Below are 17,652 nucleotides of genomic sequence, written 5' to 3'. Positions count from 1 at the left end.
GATTTGCAAATCCACAAAGGCGCACAAAAGTGGGCAAAGACATTGCAGACGTTAACGGCTTCACAATAGAAGTCGCTTTCTGTGGCAGAACAATCCAGTAATGACAGTGCTGGATAAACCTTCCAGGTTGTCTCCTTTCCAGGATTCGTAGAAGGTATTTCAGAAGAGACATTCAAATGAAGACTGCGTGTTTTGGCTTGGTACATCTGGATCAAGAGGAAGCCCAAATGCTGCAGAAGAGAAGAAAGAGCTCTGACCTCGGAGAACACTTTTGTCCTATTTTCCAGGAGGGAAGTTGCATGTACTTGAGGCACACTCAATGCTAGCTGAGGTTTTTTAATACAGATTTTTGCAAAATCTGTAATTCCCTCCTTTACAACAAAAGGTTTTAAAAGTGCTATCGTTTGGAGATTTCCCATTTCATTATTCTGGTAAACCCACATTCAAAGAGGAGGAAGTTGTGTGAAGTCCTGAAAAGAAAAAACACCTTGCTATGGTTCTCCTTTGATGGGCTAGTCAGGAACCATCTCCCCAGACCACTTGTTTGACTCAAAGGCAAAAAGTAGTTTTCAGCAAAATAAACAGCAGCTAATCAAGATGAACCTATTTGCTTATACAGCCTCATTGGCTAAAATACAACACCAGCCCCGAGTGTTATTTATCTTGGAGGTGGCAACAATAGAAACTGAGCAACTGATTACACAGCTTCTCAACCAGTTATGCACCAACATTTATCTCCTGTGTGCAACAATGGAGATTTAACCAGCTCTTCAGCCTTATTTTAAGATTTTACAAGCACCCAGCGATATACTTAGCACCTTGTCTAGCAAAATAATAAAAAAGCAGCAAAGCCCCAGCACCAGAAACACTCAACGGCAGTCTCCCACACCTGCACCTGGAGGGCAAAGACGAATGCTGTAGTAGAGAAATGTGTGAGCGTTCAGAGGCAGGGACTATGTTGGTACATGTTTATGAAGTGCCTTGTGCAGCAGGGCCCAGAGTGGAGACTGGGCTCAGCATAGGTTTTTTCCTTCTTTTTGAGTCTAGGGAAAACCAAGCAAGATAATAAAAGAGACTCAACTGATAAGGTTTTGGGAAGAATGATTTATCTGTTTTCTCTGTAAATACCAATTGCTTGTTTCTTGGCATTCGTGTTATTTTCATCCAAAAGGCAAACCTGCTGTAATATGAACTCAGCCAAAACCCAAAAACAGAGTACTGGTGTACCTGGAAAAAGAGACCAACAGTATGGGAAGTGCTTAGCATTCACTAAAGGACTGAAAAAATAAAAATAAAAAAGGAAAGAGAAGGAAGAACACAAATTAAAGACACAGTGTGGATGCAGGAGAACACACAAAGATTCCCCCTGCTCACCCCTGCATCCGTATGACAGTGCGGCTTTGTGGAACAGAACAATAGGTACATTATGCTAACCTATAATTATCCCGAGAAGAATGATAGCAAAGTCAAGGCATTACATGAACATTGGAATATTGGATACAATCCCATAAGAAGCAAGGGGGTGGAGGAGGAGCACTTTGAAATGAGATTGAAACCTTCCTAGCACAGAACATCAAAGGAAATTTCATGTTCTCTTCACGTTTATTTGGGTGTTCCTTATCCTTGATTTGATGATTTAAACACAATTCCCTTTTTCATGCACTTCTTGGCTTTATGCTGCAATTGGTTCCAGCACTGTAACACCCTCCTTTGACAGCACGGTGGATTTGGTGCAAGCAGGAGCTCAGCCCAGTGCATGCACCATGTGCATAAGCCGTGTGAGACAGGAAAGGAGGATGGAGATGTACTCCAGCGCTGGACAAAGAAAAGCGAAGGGCTGGCGATTCAGTGAATGCATAATCAAGTGTTCCCAAGTGAGCACAGGCACTCGATACCTGCAGCCTCATTCCAATCAGATAGCAGGCACTGAAACACAGGAAGCAGTGAGGCACAACTCTACACCTGCTTAAAACATGCTGCTTGCATTTGTAGTATTATGCAATGGTGGGGAAATGCTGGAAGGAAAACTCAGAGTTGGAGATTTCGCTTGTTCTGTTTAAGACACGTTACGTTGCTTCAGACACTTCGCTCTCATCCCAAAGTAACGGAAAGGACTGGAGTAGCCTACCAGTTCTACAAAATCTGAATGGTCTTCCTTGATTTTTTTTTTTTTGTAAGAGTAGGTAACTATGACAACCTGGTGTAAGCAACTGTATCTCTTCATCCACAGACTGCCCGGTAGGAGGCAGGGAGAAAAAAGACTAAGCACCTTTTCATTTGCTCATTCTGCTCCTTCCTGTAGGCAAGAACCAGCCTCATGCCCTCCAGAAAGCATGGCCAAGCGCCCCAGCACACCGTGACTCCAAATGATGAGCAAAGATTAAAATAAATCCTAGCAAAACAAAGATCTGCCTCTGCGGGCTCTTGCCGTGTCACTTCTGGCTCCAGCCCAAGTGTTCCTAGCAAAGCACCCGCACCTGTATCGCAGGCAGCCACACTTCCTCCCAGCTATGAGAAGTTTGTGCTGCATAGATAGGAGATGCCAATTTGAACAGTTATTAAAGTTATTTATGGCCCAGTAGTGTCAGACTATTGCTGGCCAGCACTCGGAGCGCTGCTCCCTAATGGGATTTGGACCTCATCTAGCGTTCAAAGGAGCCCAGGAGCCCCCGCTTTACACAAAGCAGGCTACCTCTGATCACCCAGTTGGTAGCATTAACCTCTGTGAGGGAGCTCAAAACAGTTGCCAAGTTCATGTGGGCCCAGAAACCTCTGTTGCAGACTGGAGCGAGATCCGAGCGAGATCTTAGCAGGAAATACGTGGCACTGCTGCACGCAGGAGGCGGTCAGCAATATCTTGCCTTTGTGAGAGAGGGGAGGAATCCAGGCAACGGGAACTGGAAGGAATTGCTTCGCGTGGAGGCAAAAATCCAATTTGCCCTGTTCGAGGGAGGAAATCACAGGCTGGAAACAGCTTGGGACTGGGCCACTGGCTCAGAAGGAGCAGAATACTGCCCATCACCTGCGTGCCCACCAGCTCTCTGCCTTTGCAATGGTGCAGCAGCTGCTGAGCCAGCCCACTGCGAGGTCCTGCAAGGGAAGGTAAGAGAGGGACTCTGCCTCAATCCAGACACTGCTCTGAAAGCAGTCTTTGCACACCAAAAGCTGTCAAAGCAGTAACTTAGGGAAAAGAAAGCAGAGGCACGCATTCTCTCTGCATATATCCCCACTCCTAGCCCTGCCTGCAGCCCCAGCCAAAAAGTCAGATCCCATGCTCAAGAAAAAAAGGCAATTATTACACATTCCCCCGCTCGCTTTGCTAATGAGTCCCTAGTCCCCTCTCATTTTTGGCTGCCCCAAACCAGCAGGGAGGGGAATGGAAAGGATATGGCACATTCCTGTGCTCCATCATGCCTCCTCACGCCGAGGAGACAAAAAGCGAGGAACATCTGCAGGAGAGATAAGCGGCTGTCTGGCTCCGTTCAGCAGCACGTGGGGCTCCCTGTTCTTGTTAACAGGTGTTAATACAGCCAGTGACCAAATCCTGCTTACGGTTGCACCAGGTTAAAAAAATCAGCAGATCACCGTTGACTTGGGAGAAATCATTCCTGGTGTCACGATCCTGAAGCTGAGAGCAGAATCTGGCACACAGGCAATTACAGAAATAAAATAGAGGAGGCAGGAATTATCCAAGACAGCCAAAACAACGGGGCATAAATACTGCTTATTTACACAGAGTGCTGGATAAGGCAGTGCTGACCCTTTTTGTGCTCTAGAAGAGATAGCCTCAATAATAACAACCATTTTTATTTGAACGCTGTGTAATGGAAAACTTACCCTTGCCATTTCACACTTCCCTCACTACAGACACCCAGCTGATCTCATAACCCTCCTCCCTCTGCCACATCCACACATATCCAACTGTCCTCCCCATGCAGCACAGCAACTCGTATTTCATCTGTACCATGGGCTTCGTGAGCTTGTAACCCTGCCCACAGAGCGTTGTCAAAAAGCCACCAGCTGGAAAGGAGACTGGAATGAAATCTATGCGGCTCTGCGGCCTTCGGAGTGATTACAACTATGACACTTAAACCCGCTAATGTGCTAAGCATTTTCTGGCAAAGCTGGTGGGTTACTATGGTATTTTGGGAGGGGGCAGGAGCTCGAAAAGATGTCTTCCCCGGGGAGGAGCAGAAGGAAGGAGACAAAACGTAACAAAGCAAATTCCTCGGCAGTCTGCTCTTCAAACTCCTCAAACTTGCCATAACAGGGGTTATATTTCAAAGATCCAAAAACAGCTTCCCAGGACGAAAATAAACTTGTGTGTTCCTGCCAGGTGGATGCACAGGACTGCCTTTTGATGAATGTGTTCTGATTTCCTAGAAGAAGTAGCAGCTTCCCTTCCTCCTGCCCCTGTTCTGGCTTTGGTCAAAGCACTGCCTGGTAGTTTTATTCTCAGGCTTTCCACTCTTCCAGCAGAAATTATTCTGTCCCTATCCCCTTTTTTTTTTTCTTTTTTTTTTTTTTTTGACAAAATCAGATGAGAACCAGAGAGGAAGTCGACACAGGAATGCCACAGGCTTTGTTGTATGGAAAACCTCAGGGCCAAAGTGCTGACCAAATTCTCAGCATTCCTACTAAAGTGGGGGCCCAGGCAGGTTTGGTGGGGAAGGCACGGGGATCCCAGCAGCACCCCAGGCAGACACCTCATGTGGGATGTCCCACTTTTCTGCTCCCAGCTCCTCTTTCAAGAACTTCTCTGTGTTTGCTTCTCATCTATTGTTCCTTCACCCATGTAAATCGCACTCCAAAAATGCCATTAGAGTAAACGATGTCAAGTGCCGTCATGCTTACAACCTGAGGGTGAAGATATTAAAACAAGTTTTTTCTCAACTAAGGCCATCTTGGGAACTACTTCAAAATAGTGGTAACAGGTTCTTCCGAGCCAGAACTATGACTTAAGTTGATACTCTTATAAGAATCAGAACAATAAAGAAAAAGTACTAAGGATATAGAGTTATGACAGAAATGAAAAGCACAGCAAATACTGTGCTATTTGACATCCCCTCCACTCACCCATGCATAGCACTGCAAGTTGGAAACACCTCCAGAACAAAAGAGAGGTAGACACAAAGCCAGATCACACTCAGGTTACACCAGCGAGCTGGACAATTTTGCAAAACAATTTCATGCTTATGATATTGTTATGGTCTCCTTGACCATGGAAAGGTAAAAATGTGTCTGTTTTATGCCTGGTAAGGAGACAAAAAGTAATCTGCCATAAGGAAGATAGTTTATGACAATCAACATCATGTTTAAGAGCAGTTTTTGAACTAATAATATGTTAAAATAGTAAAATGACACAGGACTTAAGATGTATAACTCATCAGTAGTTTTGGAAATACAAGGAAGCAGACTGAAGAATCAATCTTCTTTTAAAACATAAGCTTCTGCTTTTGTTCTTAACCTGGCAAGTTCTTGGGCATCTAAAGAGGGCAAAGAGAGACCATGACCAGAAACAGATTTAAGCAAAATTACTGCATAGTGTTATCAGAAAGATGTCTGCTTAGCAGAGCTATGAGGAAGCAAATGAGAAGTAGGCTCCCTTCTCTAGGCGCCTGTGCACTTCCCTTAATGTTACAGTAGCCCCGATTTTATAAGAAATTAAACACCACCTCAACAAATTTTCCCTGCTGTCACTGTGGCTTAATCTTCCCCCTCTGGAGGGTGTGGAGAATTGACGGCACGGGGTATATTCCAAAAGGAAGTAGCAAGGAGCACTAATGTAAGCAGCAAGTTTCACTATTAAAGACCTTTCACATAACATCCTGCTCTTGTCCTCCCAGCTGAGAGGCTGCTAGATAATTGCTCTGCACCCTGTCCCCTGCTGCGCACGTGCAAATACTACCTGATATAATCTCCTTATGGCTAGGGTCTCACTGGAAGTGAGCACTCCGCAACGTACACAGGGACACGTGCGAACAGCAGACGTCACTAAGGACAAAGTGCCACTTCTTTCCCCGCGTGCACTGTCACTCTGAACGCGTACAGCTTTCACCCTACTTCCCATCACTGAAGGCTGCCAGGCAGGACACACAGCTCAAACCCAACGTGACAAAGCTGGGACCCCCATTTCTGAAGGAAGGCTTGCACTGAGCCAGAGAAACTTGTACTGCCCCAGACAAGGGCAAACGCTGCAAGCTTTGTAGGTCAGCGCAGCCACCTGGCTACTATCTACCAACACTGCCTATCTCTGTGAACCTCCCCTCCTGAGGACTTCACTGAACTGAACCCCCCAGGAGCCCCTTGAGGAAGTTATCTGCACTTCTGCTGATACAGAAGCTAAAGGCACGTGGAGGACACAAACCCTCTCCAAGCACGGGACCTGCTACATTAGCTGTAACACCTGCACTATTTTAATCAACCAGACATGCTTTATCTCCTTCCCTGCCCACTACATGGCCACTCCATGCCATAGTCCCACAATCAGTTTAGGCCAGCAATAGCTAACACTGACCTTAAAATAAATGTCCTCTATCCTTCTCTTGCTACAGGTCCCAGCTTCACACTGTTCCCCCCTCATGCCAGCAAAGCTCTTGCATAGTCACAAAATGTAACACAATAATGCTAAAGAAATGTTTTAAATCTGACTGTTTCTCTGGCCTGAATATGGCTGGTACAAGGAAAGGCAGGATCACAGCTGGGACACGTAGCCAGGGACAGCCAGAGGACAAGACTGCAGCACTGGCTAAATCCATTATGGAACTATGCCACCACTCAGCCAGTCTTACACTTTCTTCACTGAAATTATTATTAGTTATTTTTTTCATATTTTGAAAGAGGCAGAAACCAGGAGGTTATAAGAGTTGTGTCTATTGTTTCAACAGATCTGATGAATGTTCACCCTTGCCCGCAGAAGTCACGAATGTTATTTCAGTCTCATTTTACTCTGTTAGCACCTTCTAAGTCACTGCCATCCACACTGGAAATTAATGTGATTGTATGAACACTGAGGAGGAACAGACAGTTTTACCAGGAACAGACTACTCCATATTGCTGTGCCTGCTCCGTTGGGCTTTCCATGAGGCCACATCGTGCAACTTTCCTCCAATTCTTCCTGCAGCACTGTTACTCTATCACCATCTTCACCCATCCTGCATTACCAACCATACATCCTGCTATCCACCCTGTCCAGCTTCTGTGCTTGGGATGCTATCAAGTCGTTAATGTGCTTTCTGAGAAGTCTTTTCCAACCTGAATGAGTCTACGATTCTATTTACATTTACTTTAAAGGAGGTTGTAGCAAGGTGGGGATTGGGTTCTTCCCAAGCATCAAGTGTTAAGATGAGGAGAAATGGCCTCAGGTTGAACCAGGGGAGGTTTAGGTTGGATGTTAGCAGAAATTTCTTTACTGAAAAGGGTCTTCAGCACTGCAATAGGCTGCTCAGGGCAGTGGTTGAGTCACCATCCTTAGAGGTCTTCAAGAAATGTGTAGATTTAGAACTTAGTAGCATGGTTTACTGGTGGACTTCACTTAAAGGTTGGACTGGATGATCTTAGAGGTCTTTTCCAGCCTGACTGATTCTATGATTCTACTTTCACACACAAAGATAATAAAAAGTATGGATAAGTCTCCCATTAAGAGATTATCCTTGATACAAGTCCAAATGTAGTTCCCTGTTCACATAATATTATGAAGATGTCCCAATAGAAAATCCTCCAAACAAGAAAAAAAAAGCAGTGTTTAGTGAGAGAGCACCACCTGAGAGACAGCACAGAAATTCTTTCCCAATGGATAGTCTATGTGTAACTCATAAGCCATCCTGTCAACAGGAAGCACAGTTACTCCCATGCATTTGCCAACAAAACATATCAGCAAAAAAGGGCCCATCTTTCAAAAAGATCATAACATCAGCGAGCATAACTCTCGTGCTGTTATTCACACCAGATACACCATTGCAGGACACGATGTAGCTTCATTCTGCTTAGAAGCAGAAATGCATCGCCTTTGACTTCTCAGCCCCTTTGCCTACTGCAGAAACCCATTACACTCATCCATAATGGTGATTCAGAAGGAACAGGTTATGAACAGTGCATTCCAGTTCAATTAATGCTTCTGCCAGTGGAGCCTACTCAGGCAAAACAGGACTTAAACAAAGAACTATGAAGGGGAATGCCTTTGTCACATGTCCCAAGTGCCACCATGGCACATGGAGGGTCTGCTACTTCCCACCTAATCCCCAGCCTCCCTGCCAGAAGCCACTTTGCCACTAGTCAAGAGGCTTGTGCAAGCATTCCCTCACCTTTACCAGTTGCAATAAACCCTAGCAAAGAGACCTGCTGTTTAAATTCTTTGTTTATGCTAATCTTGAATATTTTTAAAGGGAGATCTAAAAGGAGAAGCATAGCTGGCACACCAAGGGGACATTAACTTTCAACAGAGAGGCAAAGACAAGTTGAAAGAGACAACTGCTTCAGCTGTACAAGTGCAGCTCAGAGTGCGTACATATATTGCCTTGGCCTGCAGCCATCCAGCGGGAGGCAGATAACTACGGAGTCACATGTTCAGTCCAAGTGTAATGAGTTCAGCCTTTCATCAAGCTATGATATGTAAACAGCATGTCTATAAATAAATAAATATTCCTCTCCAATGCTCTTGGTAGCCTCAACAATCTTCTGTGATACATTAAAACAAACAGACAAGACCTTTGCTCCTTCTGGATCAGCTCACACTGCATCGGATACAACCACCAAGTACCATTGGTGCTATCTCAAGCATGACACTGGCAGGAGGAGGGTCTCAGAACATGACCCTAACTGCCAAAGCCCTGTTGGCTCCAGAAATACATCATAATCTCGCGGGATGCACCACAATTATAAAAGATTGTTCATCAGTATGGTAACAGGTCTTCAATATTTGTCATCCTTACACTGCTGTATTGTGCGCTACTTGAACGCATATTTCAAAGGAGGGCTGTGTTCCTGTGACTTAGTTTGAAACCCCAGGCAGTACAGAGCGCCTGGCTGGTAGTTCATGAAGCAATGCTCTGCCCTCAATGAGTCACTATTGAATTAAAGCCCAAACTTGATGTTAATGGAACAGTGTGCGGGTGCCCAAATCTGCTCTGATGTAGAGATCCTGATGGAGGACGATTGCTGGAGATCCTATAGAATCTATCATGTGGGTAAAATACACGCTAGGGGCAGATCTCACACTCCACTAAAATTGCAGTGTATTTGACCTCATGAAAACAACAGAGAAACTTATTCCTGAGGGGAGAAAGAATAGGAGTTGTGTGATGATTTTGTAATACTTGTGCTAGGCTGTGAGCTCTCCTGGGAAAAGCTCTCACCTTCTGTTTCAGCCACAAGAAAAACCTTACAGCACTACCAGGTCTTTTTACCATGGGATGGAAAGGCTGGGGGTCTCTTGTAGCAAAGCTTTCAGTAAAAGGAACATGACTGACTTCAAAGTCACATTGTTATCAGAAGGTTTTTTAACATCCTGTTAACACACATCTACTGAAGGTCACTCTAAGGAAGACACCAGGAAGAAAAAACCTAATGCTTCTCTGTTTGCTTACACTGCAGATTTGATTATTCCTTGCTTATCTTTGGACCTCCCCATTTTTCACACCTTTCATAGAGAACAGATGAGAAAAAAATGTGTATGAAAAATAGAAATAAATAAATAAATTTAAGTATAAGGCAAGTGTAATGTCAGTCTTCTACTGAATTCAAGTTTCATGCTGGTAGTCCCTTTAATTCCTCCTATTCAGAGTACTTTTCCATCTTCTTCCTCCAACACTTGTGCAGCCAGAAACAGACAACATGTTTCCATGTTGTAACCATCCTTATAAATACTTCATAATGTACATATACTCATGCTTTAACAAGCCCTATATAGGAAACACATAACTAAATTTTAGTCTGTAGACAGCTCTGTAAGCTAACATGAACAGCTTCCCCTCAAACATCTGCATTTGAGGCAGGCACACAAAGCAGGCTAATAGTTTCTGAACTCAGGCACTGCTTTGGGAAGCGTCCTACAATCCTCTAGCCTGCCACCTTGGAATCTCCCTAGCAAATCTGTTCAGTTCAGGTTCGGACACAAACTGCCTGGTTTGGCACAACTGAGCTAAGATTCCACTTGCGCACAGCTCTTCTCCAGAACAACAGAAACGCCCGCCTTCCCAGCTGGCTCGCTACTCCACAAGAGCACTTTCACTCTATTTTGGCTTTCCTATTCCTTTTTGCAAGCTGGAATGCGGAAGTGACAGAGAAGGAAATCTTTACTTTGCAGAAATTTGTCATCCATGTTGCTTCAATCCTGGAAAGGCTCAAGTTGCTTCTTATTAAATCTGAATTTGTTTGTACTATTCTTACTGCGACTTCTTCTGATGTAGAGTGCATTAACCAGAGTTTGTACAATTGCTTCTGAATGTAACTTTCGTTCTTTATTCCAGTGGGATAAGTGAGGAGCAAACGTGGAGTTAAACTTCTTCAGTTATATGCTAGATTACCATCAACTGCTGCAAGGCAGCCTACAGCTTTACCATTACGCGTTCTCTATGAGGTTCACAGATAACGATGAAAATCCATCAACAAAAAAAGTTATTGGTAAGTAATACCGCTCTTGTGGAGTTCTGTATTATTCAGATCTGTAGTGAAGACTAACAAAATTTCTGTTTATCTGCCACATTTTGAAATAAAGGGGTATGGGGAGAAGAACCAGAAACACTTTGAGAGAATTTCATTAAACTTGCATATTAACATAGTGGCATGGGAGCCTAAATTCAGTCAACAGTGGTCAGATGTCAATCTCATGAGCACCGACACCCCAGTGAGCAAGTTTTTCTGAGTCATACATGCCAAGAACTTTCCTGAAGAGCAAATCACCTAAGGAAATTGTATGGATTTCTGCCATGCACAGAAATTCTCAGCTCAGCTCATCTAGCTTCGTCTGGAGTGGTTGCAGCACCACCATATCTGAGGTTACTTCCCAAGTTTTACCGAAGAAGGTTCCTAATTTGCATCAACCAAAAAAAGCTGAGATAGCTTAAATAGATCAAATTGGTGGTCAGAACTAAACTAGCTAATTTTCCCTGAAATGAAAGCAGTGGGACACAAACTGCTCTGTTTGGAGGTTGGGGCAACAGCAATTTCTGGAAGAGGGGAAGTCACAAGTGGCTTATAGTAGCAACGTCACTCATTGAAAGCTGTCCATTTCCAGACTAACTACGCTGAATAAAACATGTATGTGTTTAACTCAGTGTCTTCCTATATGGCTTGATTTTGCTTTAGATGAGTAATATACTGATTTACATTAAATTCCTTATCATTTTACTTCCTAACTGAAAGAATAAGAAGGATCAAGCTGTCTCACACAGTCAAGGACTAGAATTGGCATAGATGGGCAGGAGAGCCTGTGGGACAGTTGCATTGCTGCTAGCAATGTTGGACAGGCATCAGGAAGGAGATTTAAGTCAACATATCTGGAAACACAGCAACAAGAACTAAATTCAGAAAGAAAAAAGCCTCCGTGGCTACTATAAGCCTACAGTAAAGTGTGCTATCTCATTTATCCTAATGAAGACCTTACCTCTGATGTGGAAAACATTTACAGGACCACAGGGTATGAGACATTCTAATTATAAATCTTTGATCCATTATTTGGTTTCCAGAGACAAATTTGTTTCTGGTGTAACTCCAGCGAATCCAGAGACATGCCAAAGATGAATTCTGTAGTTAAAAACCGTTTGGAGAAAATCTCATGTTGCAGAAACAAAACGAGTTCACACAATGTAACTGGTAGGTATCTTTTCTTGCAGGAAAAACAAGATTGTAGAGAAATTAAAGTGGCAGCTGACCTCGGGAAGAAAATCAAGCTTCGTGTTACAACCTCAGCACTTATTTTGCAGACTATAAAAGTTGCTGTATTTGTTGTATTGACCAAAAATATTAGGTGAAAACACTGTAACAGACCCCTGTACTCTCAAGAACATGAATTCTTGGCAGTTGGAAAAAGAAAGACACCTGTTCATAGCAGTTAAATGAATGGACTACTGATGGTTCAAAAGCAACAGGAATTAAACCAAGCCTGTATTTTGCCTTTGCTGAAATTCCCACAGTGGTCATTCCCTTATCCTGGGCACAGACTTGTCCTGGAGACTGTAACTGACTCCCACTAAATCTCCCACATAGCAGTCCATCCCAGCCTGGTTTAACATTTTACTCACTCCTGTGATGCCTTCTGTTCCAGAGGAGGTCCTAAGGACTGACAGCAAGTGAAGCTGTTTCTCAGGCTCACACAAACCCACCACGTGGAGATCCCTGGCTTCCCAATCAGCCATCCAATGCCTTCACTAGTATCCTTAGAAGACATTGTACGGCAGCATCTTCCTGCCATATGTCCCTGCCTGCAATCGCCCTTCAGCGTGATTCTCATAGGCTTCTCTATGCTTCTGAGAGATGTTCTGAGCTTCCTGCCTTGAACTGCTTTCCACCATCACTTCTTAGAATAAAGGATGCTAAGAATGGTCTAAGAATTGACGAACAGAGGATTTCTTCTCCAAGAGACTTGTTTGGGAATGGGATAGATGAGGATTTCTAGCACAGAAAAGACAGGATAGAAATAATAATTGCAGAATAGAGGATTGATTGGACTGTCCTTTCATTGGCCTTAGCAAAAGGTGGGAAATCAGTCACTTGCAAAGTAGATTCTTTAAGAAATGCAAGGGTTAATGTGTAAATGTGAAGCATTTTGTTTAAGTATATATTTCTTTGGCCAACCTTGTGCTGTGCCCTGTCATCTAGGAAAGATGGATCAGATTCCTGTCCTTTTTTATTTTTTTGGTTGGTTGGTTGGTTGTGGGGTGTGTTTTTTTGCTCCCTGGAGTGGCAGGCTAATTAAGGAGTGGCAGAGACTGGCTCAGAAAAGTCCTATTCAAATATCAAAGAAACAGATGCAGCAAGACAGACAGACCTTCACTGCTAGCTGATCCTCAGAGCAGCTCTCCCACTGCACTATGCCACCACTGGTTTGTCACATGACATGAAAGAGACTGGTTTGCTTTTATCACCTCTCTAAACTACGAGGACCGTGCAAGTTGTAAGAATTAAGCCAGTGAAATTCAGGAGCAAGAGGAGATTCATGTCTTTGGTGTTTTAGAGTGAACCATAAGCAAAGAGGGAAAAAAAGTAGTCTCGTGCATATAAGGCAGGAATGTTGGCTTTGTTTAGCCAGTGACTTCAGTAAGAATTAAATTAGCTTGTGATATCCACAAAATAAAATTGAATCCATTTTACCACTGTAATCAGGCAATATCAGAGCTTCATGCAACTTGAACGCAGTGCTCTGTGCCTTACAAAGGCCGTGGGCCACTTACTAATGAGCAGAGGGGTAGAGATGGAGTCATGCAGCTCCCCACGAAACCCAGCCTGCTGTGTTCCCCCCCGCCAGTTCCAGCCCCAGCTGTACACAGCGCTTCTTGCCTGTTTCATTTCGGACATAACCACCACTCAACACATCATTAGGGCTGCCTGGACCAAACCCAATGCTCTCCACAAAACAGCAGCTACTCTGAAACATTATGTCACCGGGACAGCCTAGGCCTTTAAGGGTTCACCTGAGAGGCTGACAGGAGATAGGAGACTGGAAGAAAAAACACATGCAATGACAGCTTCTCTTCTCTCATAACAGGGAGCCAAGGTGTGCACTTGCTGAAGACCCTACAGAGGTCACCTCTGTGTGTGTATTTGTGTGTATTTTCACAAGAAGACTACATCTGACCATTCCAGGGATTTTAAGGATTTATACCCCTCAGCCTGGCAAAGATACAAAGGTGACGAATAAAATGTTCCTCCACAGGCTTCTGTCCTGCCCCTTACTGTGGTCATTGCACACCCCGTCACCCAGTGAAGCTGGACTTTCCACTGCCGGTCTGACCACTGCTCAGAGGTTTCCTGTTTGGTACTGTGAAAAGATAGTTGTTTGTTTGTTTTTTGTTATTATTTTGTTTTTATTGTTTAAACTGGGTAAAATTGTCAGAAGACTATACCTGCTCCTTGAATAACTACATATGCACAATGCCATAGGTGGGCATACCACACTAAGGAGAAATGAAACAGGAGGAGTCTGCTGTGAGGAATTTACAATCTCCATTAAGCATAGCACAGCGAGGGTGACAAAAACAGTGGCACAGGAGGACACATACCACAATAGTGAGAGCTCACAGGATGTGTTCAGAGGGTGTAATGAGCTTAATGACTCCTCTTCTTGTGTCCCTTCATTCCCCACTTCCCCCTCATTCATAGCATTTAAATCCGTAGACAGTGAACGCAGTCTTCATCTCAGTGAGGCAAATGGCAACATTTCAAATGACTTCAGTAGCGTCAGGATTTGGCTTCATATCTGGCATAAAAGACAAGGGTGGAGAACAGCAAAGGAAGGCCAGCCTAAAAGGAGTGGATTTTGTGAGTGGTTTGGAAGAAAGTTGAGTACAATGCACAGGGTCAGGGGAAACATCATTATATGATACGGGAAAACGCACAGAGACATTTATGGCAGGAGAATGCTGGAGCAATGCAGCAAGCTGAATTAGGAGAGAAGCTGGCACAATTAATAAAGCAAAGGCAATCAGATACACAAGGTGAAATTCTATTCCATGTTTCACCAATATAAAACCACCAAATTATAAAGAGCATACAATATGGTAAGACAGAATCAGAAGGGTCTGGAGAAAGAAACTGAGTGTGTTATAGACAAAGACGTGGTGCTTGAATCAGAAAAGGAGACTGAATGCCAGCACAGGGAAAGGTGTGGGCAGCACACATCGGGAGCCTGTTGGAGAGGAAGATGATTTTTAGCAAACATCCTGTTGTATATGTATAATACAAGAGAGTGGGAGGCCTGAAGGCTAAGAAAACTGGCACTAAAGAAGGGGCTGATTAGAAATGGCAAATAGTGGTGCTTCAGCCTCTAAGTTAAAACAGAAAATAATAGTGACCCTTGTTACACGTGAAGGGCCAGCATTTCTGCTAAAAAAAAAATAAAAAGTAAATAAAACCACAATTGTTTACAAAGGTAAATATGTTGTGGATAGGTGTCTGTAGGAATGCAAAATAATGTAACTAACAGTAATGAAAAGTAATTTTCCCCAAGTGAGATGGGATTTCAGACCAAAGATCTTCGGGACAGGTTGGAAGGTGGAAGAGAACAGCAAAAAGAAATATAATCCTAATAGGATCTTAAAAGTCATAAACAAAAGATAATAATCAGCTGTGTGTTCTCTTCTCCAAAAAGACCACAGGGAGTTTCCATGACACAGTAGAGGCATCAGGGAAGAGACCTCAGCTGCATCAAGAGTCTCCATGGGAATTAGCACCATCTGCTCCACACGGCGGAGAAGGAGGGGGAAGGGGAAGGGATGGGCAGCGCACACCAAGACGCGGTAACACGCCGCATCTCTGCCAGGCAGAGCTGCTCACCGCAGGTCAGCAGCGCCACTGAGAAGAAAAACAGGCAGCAAAGGATTTCCTCTAAGAAGGAACACCAGGTGCACATAAATACTACATGAAAATGTACATGGTGGTGATCAGGAATACAGAAGGAGAATGATTCCACTTATTTCCTGGTGTACGCTGGCACACTTCCAGCAAGGTCCATAAGGTGACCAAGATTTACAACAGCGTGAGGATCTGATCCAATGAGCTAATTTTCTCGTATTGCTGCATTATGAATTTGGCAGAGTAAGTTCCCACTAAGGGTGCTGTCACCGTGACTTTATTTGGAATCAGCAGCACTGGTACAGAGGTTCCCCAGTCGGTGTAGACGTGGTGTTTACACCAGAAAAGGAGAACCTACAGAGGTCACATTTTGTTTAATGGAAAGAACAACTCTCTACACACAGAGCCAAATGTTATTAGCCTTGCTTACTTGAGTAGTTCCAGGATTGCCAATGAGAGCAAGGCACCCCAAAAATCCTAGTCTTGCTCACCTGAAAAGTTAATGCGATTAGTCACATGAGTAAAATATGCAAGATTTGTCCCTTAATGCTGAGCAAGCTAGATGAACACTGAGTGCTCATCCATAAATTAGTTACTCTGGATGCTATTTAAATACAAATAGCAAATAAGTGATGATAACAGTTATGTATCTGGTGCTGAGTCCCAGCTGCCACATGGGAGTTTGAGCATTCTTCACTATCAGGCATCCGACAGCCAAACACTTTTGTTTGCAATTTTAAATGGCTGTACTGTGTTAGGACTGTTAGCATCTCCAGATAGTCCAAAGAAACTTGAAGAAGTTATAAACCTGCAGAAAGATCTGCTCATTACTTCTGTCCCCTGAACGTCTTTCTGTAAGTATCCAGTTAAAATATAGATCTTTCTCATCTGTTTCAGGAAGCGCGCCAGCCTGCACAGACCAAAGTCTGATTCAGCTTAATGTAAGTCATGTGAAAGGAACAGAAAAAGTAAAATGTCACAAAGAACTTCATTTTTGAAAAGCTTGATGGCACTGCACAAAATACCAGCCTGGTCATTCTTTGAATTTGAGTTACCAAATACTAATTTTAACTAGATCTCAGTTTCAAGAAAAGGCCTATGTCAAATAAATAAAAGTATATGCACAATGGACCTTGCTGCATCTTGTTGACACGTCCCTTCTTCATTATGGATTTGAAAAATGTAATGTTAAGCTAAACTATCCAATTCTACAAGCCATTTCTTGTTGTTTTTTTTTTTTTTTTTTTGAATTCCAAATCCAACCACCACTAGAGTCTGTAGAAGGGCCAATGGAGACAACTTGTCCATTCAAACACGGCCACAGGTTGAAAGAGCACTTTGAAACACCATGGGTTGCTGCAGGGAGAGCAGCAGTGCTCAACGAGAGCAACAGGAAGGCTGCTGGAAGTGGAGTAGCTGCCATGCCAGTCAGCGTGTCTAGGTGGGGATTGCTTCCCTAGCCACTGACAGCGATCTTAAGATCAGGTTTTCTCTCTGGTGTTAAAACACCTATGGCTCTGAGGGAAATAAAACAGGATGTAAACACACAATGTGCTGAAATCAGCCAAGGGATCTAGAGAATGGTTCACATGCCAAAAAACTCTAGTGCTAGAAACCAAGTGAACGAGGGAAAGCCCTCGGGCAGAGTCCGGAAATTGAAGCATACCAACTGCTTTTCTCCCTGCTACTTCATATCTTACACAAAACAAAGTCTCTCGGCTTAAAAGACAAATACAAAGACGGATGATACTGGTAATTTGACCAGCCAGAGAACTAAACTGTGCTACTTGCCATGTTTGGGTTGCTCTGAAACACTTCAGAAGCAGTTATGAAATCACGCTAAACTTCAAGGAATGCCAGAAATGAAACTTCAGGTTGGCCCCAGTTTTCCAGGCTGGCCCCAGTCTGTGCAGGGGGAGAACCCAAGCCCTGCTAAAGAAGCGAGATACTAGTACTACGATTCAAGGTTATCTTTAGCTCCAGCAAACTGAGAACTATTTTCTGGTTATCAAAATAGTGCATGCATAAATGAGAGAAACAGGATGTGGCAAAACGACCAGAATCGTTTAAATTTTATTCTGAATCAGGACTCTGCCAGCCTCCACACCGTATATGGAACATTTCCCCTGCAGGTGCAACAAGTTT

General features: G+C 43.6%; 1 protein-coding gene and 1 long non-coding RNA gene across 14 annotated transcripts in view; one reads left to right on the top strand and one right to left on the bottom strand.

Moving 5' to 3' along the window:
* Window positions 1-17,652, bottom strand: part of DPF3 (double PHD fingers 3) — a 183,247-nt gene that overhangs the window by 114,184 nt on the left and 51,411 nt on the right. The gene's annotated exons all lie outside the window — the stretch shown is intronic.
* LOC137857491 (uncharacterized) lies at window positions 325-16,574 on the top strand. 2 transcript variants are annotated; one of them, XR_011097100.1, is made up of 3 exons: window positions 325-3,102; window positions 10,467-13,844; window positions 15,305-16,574. It is a non-coding gene; the product is annotated as an uncharacterized lncRNA (long non-coding RNA). The 2 variants fall into 2 exon arrangements; XR_011097099.1 differs by having other exon boundaries at window positions 10,467-16,574.

The sequence above is a fragment of the Anas acuta genome, chromosome 5 (assembly GCF_963932015.1).
Source record: "Anas acuta chromosome 5, bAnaAcu1.1, whole genome shotgun sequence".
In the NCBI taxonomy this organism is placed as follows: Eukaryota; Metazoa; Chordata; class Aves; order Anseriformes; family Anatidae; genus Anas; species Anas acuta.
Note: the sequence above shows the minus strand (reverse complement) of the source record. Positions and strands in the feature narration are given on the sequence as shown.